The sequence below is a fragment of the Ambystoma mexicanum genome, chromosome 12 (assembly GCF_040938575.1).
Source record: "Ambystoma mexicanum isolate Mex_15411 chromosome 12, UKY_AmexF1_1, whole genome shotgun sequence".
Classification (NCBI taxonomy): domain Eukaryota; kingdom Metazoa; phylum Chordata; class Amphibia; order Caudata; family Ambystomatidae; genus Ambystoma; species Ambystoma mexicanum.
The window spans coordinates 936,235,731-936,259,687 of record NC_090936.1 but is presented as its reverse complement, the minus strand read 5'-3'; positions in this window follow the sequence as shown (position 1 = coordinate 936,259,687).

The window sequence follows — 23,957 nt, the reverse complement described above, 5'->3', positions numbered from 1 at the left end:
TCCCGCTCCACCAGACAAATGCGGCCTTACTGCCAGCATGGATTCTCATGCTGGAAATAAGGAAAGGGATTCCTCTTTGATCTCCTTGGAAATTAAACCTGGTAAAAGTGGGCGGAGTCCAGAGGAAGCCATTGTCAATTCTGCCAGCAATCGCTAATTGCATGAGGTATTTACACTCTTCCCGAGTGGAAAAGCAATTGGATTTCACCTGCCTTTTATGCTAAAATCTTCCTTTTTGTGGCGGAAAAGTAAAAAGTTGCGCCAATGGAAGTGGCCTACTCCATGCAGTTTACTTTGCGCCTTGATGCTTGTGGGTTTTGCGTGTTGCTACACATGTAATAAATAAATAAATACATTTAACATGACCCCAGATAAATGGCAATTTGTGATCAAAATGAGCGAGCATGGCATGTCGGCATGTCGCTGGTAAGAGGGCGTCCTGTGCTTCTTCAGTGCGTTGGCCCTTAATTGCCATCTTACATTAAACAGGTGCTTAAACCCATCAGTGTGGATTGCGCCATAATAAGTCGACAGAGGTATTTCAAATGGCCGATTTAGCTCTTTGGTTGACATTGTCAAAGTGGGAGAATGTTGGCCAGAATGTGCCACTTTCTCTGCAGAGTGAATTGTGCCCACCCCGAGGAAGAAGTGTGAAAAACCCACAAGGGCACTGTGCCCTGGTCTTTCTGTGTGTGTCTTCCCTACAGGGCGACAGTAGCCGACTCAGACATGGGTAAGTCTCAGGTGGCATGCCTGTGCCCTAGTTGATGTGGTAACGGATTCCAGACTTCTGAGGCTGATAACATTAGTAGCATTGAGTTACATGCCATCTGACAGGTATGTGTGATAAAGTTGCAAAGCAGGAGGCAATGTCTGCCCACCCTCAAAGGGTACGTATGACCAAAAGTAATAGGCCCCTTCCCCCATCATGGCTGTAAGGGCCAGGCTCCAAACCAGGGCAAGAATGCCCTCCAATCATCCATGCCCACGAGTAGGGTACCCCTCATGCTCCAGGAAACCTATTGAGCAACTCCTGTGCTTTCCAGGGGATACTAACATTATTTAAAGCCAGAAGTGTAAAAGGTAATCGCTTAATTGCAGCTGGAAATTAGCTCCTGGCGTGATCAAAATGTCTTAACCAAGTGTGACATCACCCCCTTCATTTATAAGCAATATGTGTGTTCTCGCATTTCTTCATCCACTGAATTACTATCAGAAACAAAGGCAAGAGTTGTCTCTCTTGTGTAGGCATAAGGAAGGCAGTTGCCAGCCTCTGGCATAATATGCCCATGTTCTTCCAATATTGGCTAGCAGTTGCCCGCTTATGGCGAGGTAGAACCATTATGGCAGTGACTGGCAAATGCCTTTCCCGGCAGACAGTAAAGCAGAAATAAGAGGCCATTTCAAGACACGGAACAAATAGCAGTTAAGACAGACTGCAGCTGCCATTGCTGTGTTAGGGAGAATATGTTGAGTGTTCAAGCAAGGAGGTATGTATGAAGCAAGCAAGCAGTGAGACAAGGGAGAGGCAAAGAAAGGCCAGAGGGGCTCTTTGAATAGTGTAACAGGGCAGAGGACCCATGCTCTGCCGTCCTAGTAACATATGAGAGAATCAAATAGATCAGGCTTTGCAGAAAATGTTAAGCGAGAAAGGAACAGAGTCCAGCTCTGCATTCAGAATAACAAAGGCAAAGAAAGGCTAGGCTCTAATGCCAGCATGAGATGGAATAAAAGGGACCAGACTCATCGTGAGAGGCTGGCCCGGCCCTCAAAGGAGCGCTAGAGGGGCAGCCCACATAGCGGGCTGCCCCTCTGGCCACCCCGCTGGGTCCACATACACCCCACCTACTATGCATCCCCCGGGTCCGACGCATCTGGCCGCGGACCTGGGGAGTGCTTATAAGGGGGTGGGCTTGCAATCGCTCATACTCCTTGTTTGCTGTACCCTCACCCCCCGGAGGACAGTCAAAGCAGCAACATCAAACACCTGGTCCCTCTACTCCAATAACAGGGCTTACTCAGAGGTACAAGCAAGATTTCCTCTTTCTTCGAATCCCCATCCTTCCATTCCAAGAGACACACACGTCTCATTGCCCCACACAAAAAAAGTATCAACTTGCAGTTGGTAGAAAAGGCTGCAACTCCTTTATTTGGCAGGAATCCACTTACAGGTGATCTGTCTCTGAACGAGCTGGCTTCGTAGCTGTGGCCCACTGGAATTAATTGTTATTTCCTCTCTCTTACCATGAGCTCATAGTCAGATGACAAATCCAGAAATGCAACATAAAGACATGTTCTTTGCTGCTGCATCCTTTAATTTTCTTCTGTTTTCTTTTCTTCTTTTCTCTTGTTTTATACAGTGATATTTGTAATTTAATACGCACTGCTATATTAATTTTAATGTTGTGAAAAGTCGAGTTCTTTGACTAAAACACAATAAATAAATTAAAAAAGCAAAGTCCTCAAGGTGTCCTGTGTCCCCCCCCAGATTTTATGTGTCTCCTACGCCCCTGTCTCCTGTGGTGTAATAATTAAGCTGTAGCAATTAAGACAACTGATCTGTGAAGGATCACCGCAGAAGGTAGTTGTTTTTAATAGAGTTGCACTACTGGTGAAGAGTGCAGCTTTTCTGCAGACAAACGTTTATTAACAAAGGCCAGAAAGTGTAGTCAGAATGCAAGTATCACAGTCCAAAAGACGCGCACAGGCATCAACGCATCCGCCACAAGAAGGCAGGCGGAAGCATCCCCGCGCACAGTATAAAAGTGCGCGCAAACAACAAACGCGTATATACAGCTACAATGAATGCGCCATTTGTCGCAGCACTGATCGTGGGACACCGCAGGAGGAGGAGAATAGCCAGGGCACGCATTTTCGCACCACGGACAAGCCTTTTTGGGATGCCTGACGACCAGGTCTATGGCAGGTATAGGTTTCCACCCCATATCATCCTAGTCCTGGTCTGGGAGTGGGAAGATGACCTTACATCCCCCACCCTTTGCTCCCAAGCATTGAGCCCCTTGGAGAAGCTGCTCAATGTCCTGCATTTTTTGGCCACTGGGTCATTTCAGCGGACCACTGCCATAGTGGGGGTGGTCTCACAGGCCACGCAGTCACGCTGCCTACACCAGGTACTGGCAATCATGACAGCGCGCCCCTCAGTCCGCAGGCACATATACATGCCCAGAACACCCGCAGAAAGGCAGGCCGTTGTCCTGGATTTTTTCAGGGTGGCACACTTCCCCAAAGTGCTCGGTGCCATAGATTGCACCCATGTGGCCGTACGTCCACCTAGGGCCACTGAGCACATCTACCGAAACCGCAAGCACTGGCATTCCATCAATGTACAGGTGGTATGCGATGCAAAGGGAATCATCACCTCTGTCTATGCAAACTACCCTGGCTCCACCCATGACAGTTTCATATACAGAATGTCCGCCCTGAGCCGGGCCCTGGAAGCTGGGCAGCATGGCGACACATGGCTCCTAGGTCAGTACAAATGCCCTTGCACATGCATGCAAGTCACACACAGACAAATATCCAAACCCTAATAATCTCAACTATTATCACCTCCCCAGGGGACAGTGCCTACCCTCTGAGCACCCACATGATGACGCTGATCCGGAACCCCACCACACCACCCCTGGTAAGATACAACGCCGCCCATATTGCAACCAGGGCCATAGTGGAGCGCACATTCAGACTGCTCAAGTCACGTTTCCGCTTCCTTGACCGCTCTGGCGGGCAACTACTCTATGCACCACCAGTAGTGTGCAGGATCATTGTGGCAGCATGTGTCCTGCACAATGATGCAACACGGCAGGGCGTCCCGGTGGACATGGTGGTGCCCACATCCCCAACCACAGGCACAGGCGCTGCCCATGGGAGGGGACAGGGCACGTGGCGAGGAAGCCCGGACCCAGCTTGTGGCCACATTTTTCACCTAAACTCCCACCCCTGCGGAGTGCACACAGGCCTGGCACATACCAGGTGACAATCGATGATGACAAAGAGACAGTCAACTGTCACAACCCTACCACCCTGAGATATTTGCCATGGAAGTGCCACATCATCTGCATCCCTAGCTACTTAAACACAATCTATCCCGTGTGACCAAAAGGCACACATATGACATATGACATGATATGGCCTATACACAAGTAGTTCAAGGTGCGATGAGGCAGGGAGGGGGGAACAAGGGAAGACAGACAACGGTACTACTAGGCCAGGTGTCATTTAGATTGTGCAAGTGCAGGGGTAGGGGGAAGGGAAAAGTGCAAGGGGAAGGGGGGTGGGAGTGCAGTACAGGGGAAGTAGACCAAAAAAAAATACATAGGTCGGCTGGTGGCAACTGCAAAGGTAAGTGCAGACAAGTGCTGGGAAGGGTGGGCTGTAGGGATAGAGAGACAGTACTGCAGTGCAGGGGTTGCCAGGGAGGCAGTGCAAGTGGAGAGTGGCTGGGCCAGGGACCGAGGTCGGTGAGAGTGGCCCAGTTGCAGCTCCAGTGCAGTTCCAGTGAAGAATTCCGCAAGGGAGAGGCAGGGAGAAAGCAGAAGCAAAGAGGAAGGTCTTGAGGTGCTTCCAGAACTGGAGATGGTTCCCCTCAAGTTTAAGTGAGGCAGGAAGGCTGTTCCAGAGGGAGGGCCCTGCCGTGGAGAGGGATCTACCCCCAGCTAGTTGCTCTGAGAAGCGGATGACCCTGACATGCAAGGTGTGCGCAACACACTCCTGCAAAACAGGCCATGGCCATCACTGTCATGTCACTCAAACCCTCCCAAACCACAACATGACATGGCAAGCAATACCCAAACACCAACACAGTAACAATAAGGTACACATTGCCATGTCCTAAATGTACAGTGGCATCAGACAATGATGCCCGACCCGGAATCAGATGAAATGACAGACCAACAAAATCTCCCACCCAAAATAAGTCATTTCCAAATGCATCACAAGAGTTGTAGACGTAACATAAAAATGAATGCTTGTCTACATGCACATTGTGCATTGCAAAATCAACACTGCAGCTCATGTGTGCCGTGTCCTACTCCTGCAACACACTGCTCAGCGCACAGCACAGTGAACAGCCATTGTGTGTGATGCACGCCCTGAGCATCACATCTAAGTGACAGACCACATAAAACAGCAAATTGGGCATGTGCAGGATCCATAATCGGTCACAGAACATGTGCTGCAGGGACACAGTGGGCACCAGAAGGCAAACAATGTACACGTGGATATGCAAGGGTGGGAGTACATGTAGTGCATCAGAGTGCAAGCGTGTGGTTCTGCAAGGACATGCACTCCACATATGCCTGTGCACTCAAGTGACCATTAGTGTTCTCTACACATCACATGTGAACATTCACATGTGTACACGCCAGCATGTCAAACCACTACTATCCCCTCGCACCTGAAAGGGAAACACAACACATGAACAGGCATTGATCAGCAGAACACAACATGTACATAGGATACCACCATTACAATTTCAGAGTTCCCATCACACTGCAGGGCAAGGCAACTATCAACAACAACCCCCACCTCCCTCACAAATGACCATGACCCACTGAACAACTGCACCTGGGTCATGGAGCCTTCAAACCTCAATTCCACCTGGCCACAGGATCACCTTTAGCCTTCGTCACCATCTCCCACCTTGTGTGTAAAAAGGTGCCTGCACCCTCATAATCCACACTCATGTCCATAATCACAAAATCCAAGCCAGATAAACGAACCAGAACACCCTCCAGTAGATGACTTGACGTAGCAGTACCTCACAAAGGCCAAGTACTACCACAATGATGCAACAACCAAGGTAGCACAGTAAAACAATGTCACAACAGGATGTGAAACATGTGTGGTACATGACATAGGATGATGCACCATGAACGGATTTGTACTGTCACAGGTACCCTGTACAGGCGCAGGAGTGTCACGAAACAACCACCCCCACCATGTCTCGGGTGCCTGCAAGGTCAAACTCACACAGGCCCATGAGACCCTGGTGGGGAAGGAGGTTCAGGGATATGCAGTCGGGACAGGTGTTGACACACTGGATGACTGGAATGAGTGGCAGGAGAGGGGAGGAGGAATGACACATGAAACTAGGGAATGCACGAAAATGTACTACCTGCATGAACACATACACAATCCAAACAAACTTGGACATCATTGTCATGGCCTTCTGTAGTCCAGGCTCAGTAGTGGTACGAACCAACCACCCCCTCTAGGGTTTTGGCACCTGCAAGTTCGGGGCTTACACAGGCATCCGCAACCCCAGCGGGGAAAGAGGGTCAGGGAACGTTGCTTGGATAGGTACGGGAAGCAGGAACACCGGGTAGAGGGTAGAGGGTTCAAAATTGCATAGGATTACGGGTGATTATGGAGAAAAAACATACCAAATTGAACCACACATACATCCATCCATTAGTACACTCCCCAGCAAGCCTATGCAGAGCAGTTTGAAAGAAAAACAACAAGACACTTAGCTCTGGTTTTGAATGCTGGCCTCCTACCTGCGCACAATCAGGTCCGGTTACAGGAGCACTGCAATGCTGCAAAGAGAGCCACAGTCAACAAGCTGTACGTGCCAATTACACAAAAACACAACACCAAACATGCCCCATAGCAACAAACTACTCTACAAACAGACAATCTGGTGTAGATGCTTCGTACCCATATATAACATCACCCCTGTGACGGGTCATACACAGTCAATGCAGTAAGTCAGCCGCCGGTGGGTGCGTGGCAAATGGAACACCAATGTGTCACAATTCACACAACATGCAATGTTCCCTGGGTAAGCAGACAGACCCATATAGCAAGCCATGACTTCTGAGCAAGTTGTGTACCACCATGACCGAAACAAAGTTGGCAGTGCATTTATCATAAAGTACATGGAAAAGACATGCACTGCACCCGAGTATGTCCCTTGCTGTATGTCCCTGTGAGCTGCCCCTTTCCATGTCTCGGAAGGCTACATGGTTGATACAAGTGCCTCAAAGGACCTTGGTGTACCGGAGGGTATGTGCCACTGCCCCTGAATGTGTCTCAGACAGCCTTACTATCAACAGCCATCAGTCCACCAACACATCTGAGCTGCATTGTGTGCTTCAACACCAATATTCGTCTAAGCTCACCCTCAGTGCTGTGACTAAGCCTGCATGTGCAACTCGCCTGGTGCAAGCTTTGCTGTGTCGTGGCCCCCCTGTGCTGCTCACCTTGCCTGGAGTTCCTTGGAACATGTCAGCAGTTCGAGGATGTGGGTCTGCAATCCCTGTGCCTCTGCTTGTGCACACATGTGCATGTGGGCACCAACAAACATGTCCAGAATTCCGTCGTCCAATGGGCCATGTCTGCTGGCAAAGGTGCTCTAGAGGCTCAATACCCTGCAGAAAGGGCATGAAACACATGATTAATGCTTCAAAGTCATCTGTGTGTGTCTCATCAGCCATCTCATTACTTGACCATGTCAGAGAGTCACATCACAAATCACACCATCAGTCCGTCTTTCACATCCAAAGTGTGGAACACTATCTACAGCATGAATTGCAACAAGCACGTGTACAGTAAAGATATGAAACATACTACACATTGCATAGTAATTAATGTACACATTAATCATGACACATGCCATCTAGCAAAAGCTGAACAGTAGACAATAACACCAAAATCATCCCCACTAGGGGTGTCAACACAAGTCACACAGCACCAGACATGCCACAGATATGACAGTCCAAAGCCCTTGTGTAAAATTCTGTAACACCGAACCATCCTTGCGAGCCCATGGATAAGGGAGTCAGGAGTGGCATATGTGAGTCAAGGACCCCAAGCAGCGAACACATACACAAGACAAGCCTGAAGGGCCCAGCTGGAACAGACAGTGGATGCCTTCAAAAGCCACAAAGCACTGCACCGTCACATGAAAGCACAATAGACTAGCAATTTTAAACTAAATCAACTATTAACTAATTACACTAACAATGGAAAACCTACATTACCTAATTAAACTAACTATCAAACAGAAACTTAACTAACTAAACTAAAAGAAAAATCAAAAATGGCCACATACGACCCGGGGAGGAGGGGAGGCAGCCAGGAGGGGGGAGGTACAGGGTGCTGCTCAACATCCACATGCGATGATGCTGAGCCAAAAAAAAAACCTCCATGAGCTCAACGCCTGCACAGCCCGACCTATGTGGGAGATAGATGGTCGTCCGAGTCTGGCGCATCCTGTAAAGGAGGACGTGGCACAGTAGCCTGGCCACGCCTAGCCGCAGCTTGCCCCTCGTCGGCAGCAAGTCTGCCAGACGGGTGAGCCTGGTTCTGTGTGGCGATGTGACGTAGGTCTGCATGCAGAACCTCACGTGATACACGTGCTTCCTCTTGCAAGGTAGCACGTGTAACACAGAGTTCCTCCTGCAAGGCCTGGCTGGACAACCGCTGCACCTCCCGGCAAGCCTGTAGCTCAGCCGAGATGGTACGCTCAAACTGTGCAAACCTCTCCTCTGCCTGCTGCCTCTGGGACATCATAAGGACACCCACAGTGGATCTGAGGGAAGCATACTCCTCCCTCAGGGCATCCATGTGCACCTCTGCGTGAGCAGCAATTGCTTGACGCAGAGACGACATTTCAGCCTGGCGTGCCCTGTCTGAGGCCGCCATGCCCAGTCTGAGCGAGCGGGCCGTGGACCGTGCTGCCTGCTGCTGGAGAAGCACCTACCTAGCAGGGGGGAGTACAGATCGGGCCACACGCTCCATGCTCTCAGCGATGTTCTCCATTGCTGCCCCCTGCCGTTCGGAATTGGCAGTCATGTCTTGCTCCCACTCAGTATACTGCGGTTGCGCGCGGCGACCACGTTGCCGGGCTTGACCCCTGCGGGACCCAAGGACCGGGGGTCCTCGCTGTGTTGGCACCGCCCGCGGCTGCACGACTACATGCCCCCGTCGACGTGATGTCCCAGGCACATCAGTGACTGGTGTGGAGGGTGACCCTGCGTCCCGATCCACCACGGGTGGAGGAACCAAGACTGTCTGATCCCTCAGTGCAGGGGTCGCAGACAGAGGAGTGTCCACATCAGAAACACTCACCCCTGACACATGGACTTGATGCTCATCCAACTCAGCATGGACGTCAGAGTCGTCATCAAGGCTGGACTCATAGGCAGCCAGAGACAAGATGGACTGCATCACTTGGGGGTTTTCGTGGCCTACCACCCCACGACCCCCACTAGTGCCGGGTTGATGTGGTGTTACCAACGCTGTGTCTGGCATGACAACACCATCCTCCGCCTCCATTGCGTCATCACCTGAAAAATAGAGAGAAAAAAGGTCACTACACATGTCAGAAGCACACAACACACACACACAACAATAGCAAACGCATCCGGCAGACATATGACACACAACATATAACCTGGCATGCATGCTGGGTCAACTTTGAATAGCTTCTGTGATCAGACCTGTTGCAAGGTGGCAGTTTCCATGGAAGTGGGTCTATGCAGTGCACAAAATGTATACGCCACTCACTACCTACATGTACAAGGACTCCATGGTGTGTGCCAGGAAATGTGAAGGCAGTGCAATGTCAAATTCAGACATCACGTGCATTGTGCATTCAATGTGTACCATATCTAGAAGCCAAGCACCCCTCCAGCCCAGTACCAAAGCAGGGATGCCTAGCATGGCATCAAAAGGCTGACCATACACCTGTGTATTGACAGGCAGTGTTGACTGGCATCAACAGCTTAATGTGATTCAAGTGACAATACTGCAAATGAAGCTGGGACAGTAGGCAGGACACATGATGAAAACTCTGGAGGCCGCCCACGTGTGAAGAAGACACAACAAGAGTTGGACAGAGTCATTGGCCATTGAACAGGCTGAGGCCTGTGAGCCACACAGATTGTCAGAGCCTAAACATGTGTGCAACGCAGGACTGAGCCACAGTTGACATTGGAAGGCTGATGAGATGGCAGGCAATGTATGTAACCAAGGACTTGTATTACAGTGATCATCCAGTCAAGGACACATAGGGGCATGCGTGCAATGCACATGGAGCATGAATGGGCACTCATGTCCCTGCGGGACATCTGACCCATGCACAGTACAAGTGAGATACCCTGCATCGAGTACTAAGACTGTACCACACGGCATAAGTTTGGCAGATTCTACGCTGGAAGTTAGCATCTACACAGGACACATGAACAAGAAAGTACACATTGGCAAGATTGAAGCAGACCAGTGCAAAGGTGGAACTGGGGTGCAGAGTGGTGGAGGAGGGGCAAGGGAGCATGCCTACATGGAGTCCCGCATGCAGGCAGAGGAGACATGCATGACGGAAGCATTGCATTACTTACACATCAGAACCATGTACACGTCACATGTAGCAGCAATCATGCACAACACATCCCACAAGTGAAACACACACGTCCTCAACAAACACGCATCAACACTCACTGGACTGCGCATCAAAGTCCAGCATCTCTCCCACTCCTTCGACCAATTCAGGTGGTATGAACTCCGCAACGAGAGCCTCATGCGGAGTGAGCTCTTCCTTCTCTGGTGCAGGCCAACCGCCAGTCACCAGAGTCAAGTTGTAATTAGAGGCACGCTTAGCCTTAGTGCTGCGCTTGATGTCATTCCAACGCTTTTTGCACCGTGCACACCTCATGGCCGAATGAACTGACATGTTCCGCAACATGCTTCCAGTGGGTGTCACGTTGGGCAGCCGTAGTCTGACTATTGGCACCCACTAGCATGTCACGGCTGTGGCCCCGCACGTAGTCCACGAGGAAGTCCAGTTCCTGCTTACAGAAAGGCTTCTTCCTCGATGTGCAGGAGGTCGTGGCTGTGTGTGGGGTCCCAGCCTGTGCTGCAGGTGCAACCTTCCTCCTCTTGGACTGTGGCGCAGACCCTGGCTGGCTAATGCCGCCCTGACCAGTATGGCCAGTGGGTTCGGTGGATTGAGCCAAGGGAGTGGCAGGTGGAGGGATGACCAAAGGCCTGACTTGTGTCAGTGGCAGCTGGGTGCCCACTAATGGACCCTGCGCAGCAACATCAGCTGTGGCAGGGTCATTGACCGCAACGGTCCTGGTTGGCAGACTCACAACCGGGGTGCTGTTGGGTGCATCTGCCCCTGCACTTGCCAACACCGGCTGTTCGGGGCAGCAGATGACATGACTGCCCCAGGGACACGTGTCTTGGTCTGAGCAGCCCGGCCTGCCCCTATGGTTTCCTCCCTGGCCTGTTGGAGATCTACCAAGGGCTCTCCATTTGCCAACGCAGCCTGCACTGGCAGACCCTGAGCCTGGGTGGCGGTGTCCACAGCTGCACCTGCAGCTACCACTACCCTTGGGCCCGTGGCAGTCGATGGAACGGACTGCCGGGTCAAACGGGTGCCAGTGCCAGATGCAGGAGCTGCATCCCCCGGAACCACAGGGGGTGGTGGCATGACTGCACCGACACATGGCACAACATTGTGCTCAAGTGGCGCACCCCTGCCTCTTCCCCCTCTGTGGCCGCCCTGGACACCCTGGAGTCCCCCTACTCCCTGGTCACCACGGCCACGTCCCCGACCACGCCCGCCACGAGGAGGACGCCCAGCTGAGGCGCCCCTCACCTTTGGTGGCCTCCCAACCATGGCACTGATGTAGTAGTGCTGGCACAGATGGAGTGGTGCCAATGGGAGGTGTACACCACAATTGACCTGGGCAATTGGGGTCAAGGGGGTGGGAAGCAAGATGTTAACAGCCCCCCTGCACCTGCAAGGCTGTATGTGACCCTGGTGATGTGGTGACGGGTCACGCAACGCTCAGGCACCCCAAAACTGCAGTAAAACTGTGCACGCAACCCTGCAGCCTACGTGCGTGGATTCAACCTCCCGCAGTACGCTGTGGCACCCAGTAACACGAATAACGCGTACGCGTGGGACACGCAGGCTACTATGACATCGAAAATGGGTGCGATACACAGGGGCACCCGCAGTGGGAAAAAGAGCGTTTGCGACTCACCGTCTGACTAGCACGATGCAGAAAAACACGCGTAGCCAATACCGCCGCCAAAAGAAGAGATACGTCCTTGATAGCTGTGAAGCTGTGATGGCGCGCGAAACAACAGGAAGCAGCAACACACGTCGGTCTCCACGAAAGGCACGTACAGCGAACTGCTGGGCCCGCTCACCTTTAACTTGTGCTGATGGAAACGCACGCGCGCGTCACGTCACTTACACGCATTGGATTTTGTTTTGTGGACAGTGACTTTGGACACCATTACTTTGAATTATGATTTTTGGTTTTGCTTTTTTTCACGGACATGCTTCTTTTCATTTTTGTACATTCCCATTTCTGTTTCTTTATTTTTTATTCTATTTATGTTTCCTTTAATACATATTTTTTTATTGAACTTCAATGTGTAGTATCTCATTGGTTTCATGCATATCATGATATGGGTTTTGAGATTCACTGACACCCATTGGGTGTATGTGAGGGAAATGTGTTTGTTTCGGAACTTGCAATTGGTGTTCTGTCATGTAATTGCCAATTATGAGTGGGTGGATGCAATACTCGGGTGGGTGTTTTGCATTTGGAGGCTGACCATAGGGACAGGGATCTAGATTGTGATGACATGTTGGCTGGGGAACATGAGTTGGACATGGGTGGGGGCATGGTGGAGGGTGACCCTGCACTGCTGGGGGGTGGGGGTGGTGGGGAACATGAGTTGGACATGGGTGGGGGCCTGCTGGCAGGTGCCCCACAGTGCTGGGGGGTGGGGGGGTGGGAGACAACGGTGGGGGCCTGGTGGAGGGTGACCCTGCACTGATGGGGGGTGGGGGTGGTGGGGAACATGAGTTGGACATGGGTGGGGGCCTGCTGGCAGGTGCCCCACAGTGCTGGGGGGTGGGGGTGGTGGGGAACATGAGTTGGACATGGGTGGGGGCCTGCTGGCAGTTGCCCCACAGTGCTGGGGTTGACAACGGTGGGGGCCTGGTGGAGGGTGACCCTGCACTGCTGGGGGGTGGGGGTGGTGGGGAACATGAGTTGGACATGGGTGGGGGCCTGGTGGAGGGTGACCCTGCACTGCTGGGGGGTGGGGGTGGTGGGGAACATGGGTGGGGGCATGGTGGAGGGTGACCCTGCACTGCTGGGGGATGAGGGGGTGGGGAACATGAGTTGGACATGGGTGGGGGCCTGCTGGCAGGTGCCCCACAGTGCTGGGGGGTGGGGGTGGTGGGAGACATGGGTGGGGGCCTGGTGGAAGGTGACCCTGCACTGCTGGGGGGTGGGGGGTGGGGAACATGAGTTGGACATGGGTGGGGGCCTGGTGGAGGGTGACCCTGCACTGCTGGGGGGTGGGGGTGGTGGGGAACATGAGTTGGACATGGGTGGGGGCCTGGTGGCAGGTGTCCCACAGTGCTGGGGGGTGAGGGGGGTGGGAGACATGGGTGGGGGCCTGGTGGAGGGTGACCCTGCACTGCTGGGGGGTGAGGGTGGTGGGGAACATGGGTGGGGGCATGGTGGAGGGTGACCCTGCACTGCTGGGGGGCGGGGGTGGTGGGAGACATGGATGGGGGCCTGGTGGCAGGTGCCCCACAGTGCTGGGGGGTGGGGGGGTGGAAGACATGGGTGGGGGCATGGTGGAGGGTGACCCTGCACTTCTGGGGGGTGGGGGTGGTGGGAGACATGGCTGGGGGCCTGCTGGCAGGTGCCCCACAGTGCTGGGGGTGGGGGTGGTGGGAGACATGGGTGGGGGCCTGGTGGAGGGTGACCCTGCACCGCCGGGGGGTGGGGGGGGGTGGGAGACATCGGTGGGGGCCTGGTGGAGGGTGACCCTGCACTGCTGGGGGGTGTGGGGGTGGTTCGACATGGGTGGGGGCCTGGTGGAGGGTGACCCTGCACTGCTGGGGGGTGGGGGTGGTGGGGAACATGAGTTGGACATGGGTGGGGGCCTGCTGGCAGGTGCCCCACAGTGCTGGGGGGTGGGGGTGGTGGGGAACATGAGTTGGACATGGGTGGGGGCCTGCTGGCAGGTGCCCCACAGTGCTGGGGGGTGGGGAGGGGTGGGAGACATGGGTGGGGGCCTGCTGGTAGGTGCCCCACAGTGCTAGGGGGTGGGGGTGGTGGGGAACATGAGTTGGACATGGGTGGGGGCCTGCTGGCAGGTGCCCCAAAGTGCTGGGGGGTGGGGGTGGTGGGAGACGGAACTTGCAATTGGTGTTCTGTCATGTAATTGCCAATTATGAGTGGGTGGATGCAATACTCGGGTGGGTGTTTTGCATTTGGAGGCTGACCATAGGGACAGGGATCTAGATTGTGATGACTTGTTGGCTGGGGAACATGAGTTGGACATGGTTGGGGGCATGGTGGAGGGTGACCCTGCACTGCTGGGGGGTGGGGGTGGTGGGGAACATGAGTTGGACATGGGTGGGGGCCTGCTGGCAGGTGCCCCACAGTGCTGGGGGGTGGGGGGGTGGGAGACAACGGTGGGGGCCTGGTGGAGGGTGACCCTGCACTGATGGGGGGTGGGGGTGGTGGGGAACATGAGTTGGACATGGGTGGGGGCCTGCTGGCAGGTGCCCCACAGTGCTGGGGGGTGGGGGTGGTGGGGAACATGAGTTGGACATGGGTGGGGGCCTGCTGGCAGGTGCCCCACAGTGCTGGGGTTGACAACGGTGGGGGCCTGGTGGAGGGTGACCCTGCACTGCTGGGGGGTGGGGGTGGTGGGGAACATGAGTTGGACATGGGTGGGGGCCTGGTGGAGGGTGACCCTGCACTGCTGGGGGGTGGGGGTGGTGGGGAACCCTGCACTGCTGGGGGGTGGGGGTGGTGGGGAACATGAGTTGGACATGGGTGGGGGCCTGGTGGCAGGTGCCCCACAGTGCTGGGGGGTGAGGGGGGTGGGAGACATGGGTGGGGGCCTGGTGGAGGGTACCCTGCACTGCTGGGGGGTGGGGGTGTTGGGGAACATGGGTGGGTGCTTGGTGGAGGGTGACCCTGCACTGCTGGGGGGTGGGGGTGGTGGGAGACATGGGTGGGGGCCTGGTGGCAGGTGCCCCTGGTGGCTGGGGGTGCAGGGGGACATGCGTTGGTGGGCAGTAGTGCAAGTTGACATGTGGGTTGGCTGGGGGGGCATGGCCATGGTGGATGGGGTGCCTGCAGGACATGTGCAGGGTAGGCCCCTGTGGTGTGAGCCACCTGCAGGGGCCGTGGAGGGTGTAGAGGGAACACCTGGGAGGACCCACACGTGCAATTCATGTGTGGTGCTCCCTGCGCACCCCTGTAATACACGTACCCTGATGGAATCGCGTGTGGAACTTCCCGCGCACCCCTGGACTACACGTACCCTGATGGAATCGCGTGTGGAACTTCCCATGCACCCCTGGAATACACGTACCCTGATGGAATCGCGTGTGGAACTTCCCGCGCACCCTTGGAATACACATACCCTGCTGATGTCAAGTGTGAAACTTCCCCCGCACCCTGAAATACACGTACCCTGATGAAATTGCATGTGGAACTTCCCGTGCACCCCTGTAATACACGTACCCTGATGGAATCGCGTGTGGAACTTACCGTGCACCCCTGTAATACACGTACCCTGCTGATGTCGCGTGTGAAACTTCCCCCGCACCCTGAAATACACGTACCCTGATGAAATCGCGTGTGGAACTTCCCGCGCACCCCTGAAATACACGTACCCTGCTGATGTCACGTGTGAAACTTCCCCCGCACCCTGAAATACACGTACCCTGATGAAATCGCGTGTGGAACTTCCCGCGCACCCCTGAAATACATGTACCCTGCGGAAATCACGTGTGGAACTTCCCGCGCACCTCTGAAATACACGTACCCTGCGGAAATCGCGTGTGGAACTTCCCGTTCACCCCTGAAATACATGTACCCTGCTGATGTCGCATGTGGTACTTCCCGCGCACCCCGGGAATACACGTACCCTGCTGATGTCACGTGTGAAACTTCCCGCGCACCCCGAAATACACGTACCCTGCGGAAATCGCGTGTGGAACTTCCCGCGCACCCCTCAAATACGCGTACCCTGCTCGCACAGGGCCAATCTCGTGTGGAAATTCCCGCGCACCCCTAAAATACACGTACCCTGCGGAAACCGCGTGTGGAACTTCCCGCACACCCCTGAAATACACGTACCCTGCGGAAATCGCGTGTGGAACTTCCTGCGCACCCCTGAAATACGCGTACCCTGCTCACACGGGGCCAATCGCGTGAGGTACTTCCCGCGCACCCCAGTGATACACGTAGCCCGCTTGCCGTGCTGGTACAAGGTTAGCGCAGCCCTTTGCGCTGGATTGGGGATTTTGATGGCTTTTCCCTGCGCGAGAGGCGTTCTTGGGGGCATAACTGGCGCTGCTGCAGGGTCGCTGCACCACTGTGCGCCACGGCTGGTTTTGGTGCCTGGAATCCATGAATATGCTGTGCGCGGAAATGGATTTTAGCGCACGCGGCTGGCGCAGGGATTCGCACGCGCACACCGTGCGCCAGCCGCGTGCGCCACTTGTGCGCTGAATTCTATGAATTACCCCCTAAATAACATGCAACACCTTTCTGTTGGTAAAAATACATTTGACATGCGCAGGGCTCTTTATTTTAATCTCCTTGCACACGTGGCAATGCTAACAGTGGTATAGCACAACAAGTGTTTGACAACAACACCATTTTTTGTTAGATGGAACCCTTTTAACTTCTCCCCTATGCAATGAAAATGCTCTCTTCTATCAGGAGTCACTTTGTCACTTTCTGCAGAGATGTGCTTTTAAATCAGTGACTCCACTCTGTTTAACTTTGGAACCACACTTTTCTGCCAAGAACAAACCCAGATATTCTGTGTACAGTTAACAACCTTCTGCTTTAATGCAGGCCCTGAGGAATGGGGAGCAGTTGGGGATTTTGTTTTTATGCAACCCTCTCTTTAGGGAATTTTGGGGTTGGTAAAAAGAAATAAGAGGACCTAATTACTTTAACAGACTGGGCTTCATTATAACCCTGGTGGTAGCTGTGCCTGTAAAACAGACACAGCTGCCGCCGGAGTTGCATTTTTTCTGGCACCCGTCAATGAGGAATTACTGGGTAATTCCGACATTGCCAGACCCGGTAATTCCTGCATTGCTGGGTGCCGGTGCCTGTCAGCCCCCATTCCCAATTGAAATCCATAGGGCTCAATGGGAATGGGGACGTCGGATGCAACAGCACCGTCAACGACGTTGCTGGTGCATCTGACATGCTGTGCTCGCGGGTGCCACTCTGCCCGTCAGGCCAGACCTGACGGTCTGACAGGTGCCCGTGAGCACAGCTCGTAGTATGGCAGTCCGGGAACTATGGTACCAGCATGCTTACTGCTACCGTAGTTCCCGAACCGCCATGCTTATAATGAGGCCCACTGTATTTTTATCCACACTGAAAACAATGTTGTTGACTAAAAGGTAATTATTTAAATTATTATTTAATAAAAATGCTAAGGATATACTTGGTCTGCCCACCCAATCAATAATGGGAAGCTATTAAATAAAACAGATCCCCCACAATACTTGGTTTGTTGGACAGGTTTACTTACAAAGAATACTATCTCTGGGTTTGGTGCTCAGGAAATCAGAGCTCATGGATACTCAGGAGAAATATAAGGCACTTGGTTAGATGGCCTCTCCAGGTTCAGTCATGGATACCCCCAGAATCCACCACTTTATTTGTCTCTCCTTATTCTGGATCCTCAGTCTCAGTAGCTTTTTCAGGTTTCCTCCGATTCCTGTTTCCCAGGCAATGTTAGCTTTCCAGCAGTTTTGCAGTAGTCCCACTCAGATGATATCAGACAGCTCTGTCTTGATCCCATTGCCCATCTCCTAGTAAATATTTAACCACTCCCCAAATCATCTAAATGATCAGGTGGCAGATTATTTTCTCTTCATCTGGATTGGACATCTACTGCCCTCCCCTTTTCTCCGATTAGTCACTTTAAGTTCCCTTGACAGTTATCCACACCTCTGAAATAGTATTTTGACCACTTCAGTTATTACCTTAAAAAACTACAACATGGCAACATTTTAATTTACAAATAATCATCATAACATGTAACACAGCACGCGGTAGCAGCCGTGTAGTTATGATTAAGTTGCTAAGCTCATAGGAAGACCACTTTTTTGGCACCTTATAACTTTGCTCCCGCTGGACGTATCCTCACCAAACTTTGAAAAAAAGCATATGGGCCGCTCTGAATATTTTCACCAACTTTGGTGAGGTTTCGTGCAGGGGGGCAAAATTCTAAGAGGGTCTCAAAAACTTTGCGCAGGACAGATTTTCACCAAATTTGCGGCAGGAGCAGGGGCTTGGGTCAGAAAGCGTGCTTTTGTGTCTTTGGTGTGAATCTGACCAGTACTTTTGTTGCAAATGACTGAAATGTATGTCTCTAAAAATTAGTGACCTTCCCCTGACCGCTTCCCGATACTGGCTATTCCCCCCAGCCCTCCCAGCCCTCCCATCCGACTGGATTGGTCCTCGCTTCCTTTCCACAACACAGGCCTAATCACCTGGTGTTCTGCGTGGCCCCAGCGCCATTACCAACGTGATCTCAGGCAAGTTGAGTGCCTTCGTGCCCCAGCCCCATAGGCATCCCGACGTAACATCTTTATGTTCAACAGTGCTTTAAAACCAGCACCCTGTGCGCGCTGTTCACGTGGGCCACCTTCCCCTGACCGCTTCCCAATACTGGCTATTCCCCCCAGCCCTCCCATCCGACCGGATTGGTCCTCGCTTCTTTTCCACAACACAGCCCTAATGAACCTGGTGTTCTGCACGGCCCCAGCACCATTACCATTGTGATCTCGGGCAAGCTGAGTGCCTTCCTGCCCCAGCCCCATAGGCATCCCGATGTAACATCTTTATGTTTAATAGTGCTTTAAAACCAGCACCTTGTGCGCGCTGTGGATGTGGGCCCCTTTCCCCTGACTGCTTCGCAATACTAGCTATTCCCCCCAGCCATCCCTGCCCTCCCATCCGACCAGATTGGTCCTCGCTTCCTTTATACAACATGGGCCTAATGACCTGGTGTTCTATGTGACCCCAGCCCCATTACCAGCATGAACTCAGGCAAGGTGAGTGCCTTCCCGGCACACCAAGTCTAACGACACGCTCGTCCCCATTCGCTTCCCTTTACTTCTCTGGTGCAGGTGAGTGGAGTTGTGCCCCTGCGACCCTTTATTTGCCCCAATTTGTAAAACGAAGTGCCCGCAGGCCCTTCCCTTTCCTGGTCAGCGCTCCCGCCTCCCGTCCTGCCCCCACCCTCTTACTGGCTTACTCACCTGGTCATAATTGGCCCACCCAGGGCAGCCCTCTGCCCGACAGCCCCTGAGTCTAAGGGGCCCAAGGCAAAGGGCGGCTCCAACACAGGTGGATCCAGAAACGGTCTGCAGGTGTCAGCATGGGATGCGAAAGAAGCCAACAAATACAAACAAAACTGTAAGTGTGGCATGGGTGGGGTGTAGAGCAATCACTCTACTCCAGAAAGCCCTCACCACTCTACTTTACCTCTTCATTATGTACACTGCCATAAAATTACAACATGCATACTTAGAGAGATTTGTGACCACCAGCCTAAATCCATTCTTGGCTGGCTGTAAATGTTGCATTGCATTACACACATAACATACTAGCCAATGTTAACTAGTGCCACACCTATAGACAACTGTCAATATTAGCTTGCATCACATCTGAATGGAATTGTGAATGTTAGCATGTGCCATACTTAGATGGAATTCTTGACCTTAGCTTGTGTCACTTCCTGACAGGATTATGAATGTTAGCATGTGCCAGATTTAGGTGGAATTCTTGACCTTAGCTTGCGTCGTATCTAGATAAAAATGTGAATGTTAGCACGTGGAATTCTTAACCTTGGCCTGCTTCGCATTTAGACAGAAATGAGAATGTAACAACACTTAACTGAAACTGTGAATGATGACAAGTGCAGCACTTGAATGGAATCGCGATCACTGGCCTGCCTCACAGCTAGACAGAATATTAAAAATTAGCAACCATCACACTCCGATGGAATAGTGAATGGCAGCAAACATCACACCTGGACATAACTGCAACGACAGCAATGACAACTAACCAATCCATGTACAATTTGTTCCCTCTGCATACACCTCTCAAACTCTGACCAAAAACAGCCACAAGCCTACAGCGCAGCAATCCGCACAAGCTTCACTACACTGCAACAACAAAACAAACCACACATAGACTTGCACAACAGCACATGACTACCGACCGCAAAACACCCCAAGCCCAGTCAATGGACCCACCGGGCTGAGGCTGCCAACAGCACATCAGTGCTATCTTGCACTTTTCCAGCTCATTCCCACTAACCCACGCCCCTCTCCCGCATTCAGAGCCGCCAGAGTGCCAGAGGACCACTCCGGTGGTGATAGTGCGCGGTACAAATATCCTTTAACATTAACATTAACATTGACATATCTGGATCCGCTTTGCGGACCCATTTCCCTGTTCACTCCACAGAACGAAGTGTCATTGGCTTGCAGTACGGCGTGCTGTCGGAGAACTTGGTATGCGGCCGGTGGTTGACTTGAGGGAAGCGTGCTGTGCATCAACAATTTTTGAGAAACGCTGTCATGGTGTCTCAGAGGACAGTGCGCCAAGGGAAGCGTCAGCAAAATATACTATACGCCATGTGTTGGCCGCAACAAGAGAGGGAGAGGGTGGAGGAGTGAGAAGTGGTTAATGTGACATATGTAAATTTGTTTCAATGGGCTCTCACCCGCCAAAAACACCTGCCTTTGCGACACAAATGGTTGAGAGCTATGACCTAGACAGCCGACAACTTTGTGTGGTGATTTGAGGCAGCTGTCGTAATGGCACGATAGCTTCTGCCATGACCTGTTTGCAGCAACCTCTTTTCGTGGTAGTGGTGGCAGGTGAATTTCAGAAGGAGATGAATTGCACATGGCATAGGGTGGGTGGGAGCACGGGTGCCTGTGCTATGCGGATGGATTGTGCTAGTTGGGGACATGGTGACATGCATGGGTGAACGAAGTTGTGGTGGGTCCGTTGAAGGATTAGACAATTGGGCGTATGCCCGAAGGCCGTAGGCCGGGGTCAATGCTGTGAAGAGCTAAGTCCTTCGGCTCACCCACCGCAGCTATGCATTTGTGACTCTGTATCCGGTAGAGGGGGGTGCTTGCATAGTGTGGTCTGTGCAGATTGGTTGGAGTAGGGGCAATGTTGTGAACAGTATATGGGTAGGTTGGCAGTGAAACAATACTTTGTGAATGGAAGTGGGTACGTCCGTACTATGTGAATGAAAGTGCACAGCGGTGTATGAGACAGTGTTTTGTTTCTACATTGGCGACCTGTTTACGGCGACCTCTTTCCATGGTGAGTGGTGGCAGGTGAATTTCAGAAGGGGAGTGAATTGCACATGGAATAGGGTGAGTGGGAGCACAGGTGCCTGTGCTATAAGGATGGATAGCGGTGGTTGGGTACATGGTGGCATGCATGGGTGCATGCAGTTGGGGTGAGTTTACTCAAGGATTACACTATTGGGTGCATGGCCAAAGGCCGTAGGCCGGAGGCCATGCTCTGAAGAGTCTAGGGCTTGAGCTTACCAACCGCAGAAATTCATGTGTGACTCTGTATCCGGTAGAGGGGGGTGCTTGCATAGTGTGGTGTGTGCAGATTGGTTGCGGTAGGGGCAATGTTGTGAACAGTATATGGGTAGGTTTACAGTGACACAATACTTTGTGATTGGAAGTGGGTACGCCCGTACTATGTGAATGAAAGTGCACAAGGGTGCAGGAGACAGTGTTTTGTTTCTACATTGGTATGTCAGTCTGAAAAAAAATCAAAACCCTAACCATCGTCTTGCCCCCCCCCCTGGGCAAGCATGCTCCGGTCTCAGACAATCCTTGAAAATCCCCTAGGGGGTTATGGATCACTATCCCCCCCTGCTGCATTCGTATCTCAGGCCCTATGTACACTGTGTTACTCCTATCTTACTACTGTGGGCACAATTAACATAAGACACAACACAAAGATAACACATGAATCGATTCAATTATCACAACGGAATACATTTATTTATGATCACACAAAATGCAAAGCATAATAAAGCAGGCAATCCTAATGCTATATCTAATTTGCACCTTTTATACTTCTGGTGCAAAGCTACCATGCAATAACTATAAGCCTTTCAGGTCTCTAATACAAGCCTGTGCTGCAAGTGTGTGGTTCTAATGCAGTCTAATGCAAGTGCTCCTTCATGCAAAATCAAACCACACCAATCCACACCATCTTCACAATCTCTATCTAAACAATCCCTGTCTGATTTCCCCTTCACCCAAAGCTCTTTGTGTGTGTGTGTGTGTCTGTTCTAATCAATCAGTGTAGTGTAGGCCAAAACCATACTTCCCATTTGCATGTGTTTCCAGCACTGTCTTTGCCTCTATGTACGACTCTGCAATCAGCCAGTCAGTGGCATGCCTCAATTCTGGTAACTGCCAACTGCCAAGCTCTCTCTCTGCCAGATCGATCTCATCAAGGCCTTATCAGTCTGCTGCACCAAGACACCTCTCATCGCATCTCGTCTTGCACCATCTCTCTCAGCAACAACTCCAGCCAACCCTTCAGCAACTCTCTCAAACTCCCTTTTCAACAACCAACAACTCCTGGAACTCTGTCTCCTTCGTGTCAGCCTTAACAATGCCTGCCAGTCTGCTTGCGTGTACTGTCTCGTGCAGGTGGTATGTCAAAGAGTGTCAAAGTGACATTGCAGTCTCGTATCTCTCCCATGGTCATCTGAGTCTGCAGTGCAAAACACCATCTATTTCCATCTATATCACTGTTGGCTCTCTCTGCATTACGAAATGCTCTTTTAGTCCCCGTTTTCAAAGCAACTCCTTGTGTGAAAAGGTTTCCCTCTCCTCTCTCTACCCACTCCATGTCGCACTCCCTCCATGACCCAACCCTTGCGTTGTCTCCGTGAAGCTCAGAGCTCAAGCTGATTAGCCTCCCTTTTCGGACAAGGGTTCATGTTATCTCTGTCTGCCAAGCAAATGTTTATAAACTCCTTCTTTCAATGTTCCATAACATTCTTCGCGCTGAGCCCAGTGTGAACAGCTTCTGTGTGTCTCCATCAGCAAATGGCTCATGGGCCTCGTGTTAAATGCTTCCTAGCATTTACGCTATTCTCGCAATGCAAACACTACCTACATAATGCAAAACTCATTCTAAGTGCATACCCAACATACATACATGCATACATATCTCTAAATGTAGCTCTACAAAGCATACATGTGTACTAAATGGCTCTTTATGTCATTTCAAATATGCCTGTGTGTGTAGTGCAAACAATAAGTTTCTCTCAGCCTAAGCGCTATTTCTAATGCAAACATAAATGCATAGCAAATCATTCTCTACATGTCAAATACACCGTGTCTCTAAAGAACAATCATGGCACTTCAAATACGTGCAAGTGTCATTCTAGTGCGAATGGCAAAGTGTCTAGCATGTTTCTCTCCTAATGGAGCACTATAATGCATAACATGTCAATCTAAAAGCAAATTGAAAATGCATACAAAGGTGGCAGTCTATAGTGTCTACTTCAATAATGTACTACTAGGCAGGCTGCAATAATGGATAATAACTGGATTCCTAAAGGGGATAATACTAAACAATGGTTCTCTACCAGAGGGTACTAATGGTTCTAATGATGAGTCTAACGATAACAATTCCAGGCTTCTCATTATATTCCACAGTTATAAGTCTAGCCATTATTCCTGTATATCTCTATGGTGGTGTGCAGGTTGGGTACGAGTGCTGGTGGCAGTGCTGTGTATGTGGATTGTCATAGTTGGTGACATGTTAACATTTATGGTGGCATTACGTTGTGGTGGGTGTGTGCAAGGCCTAGACTATTGGGTGGAT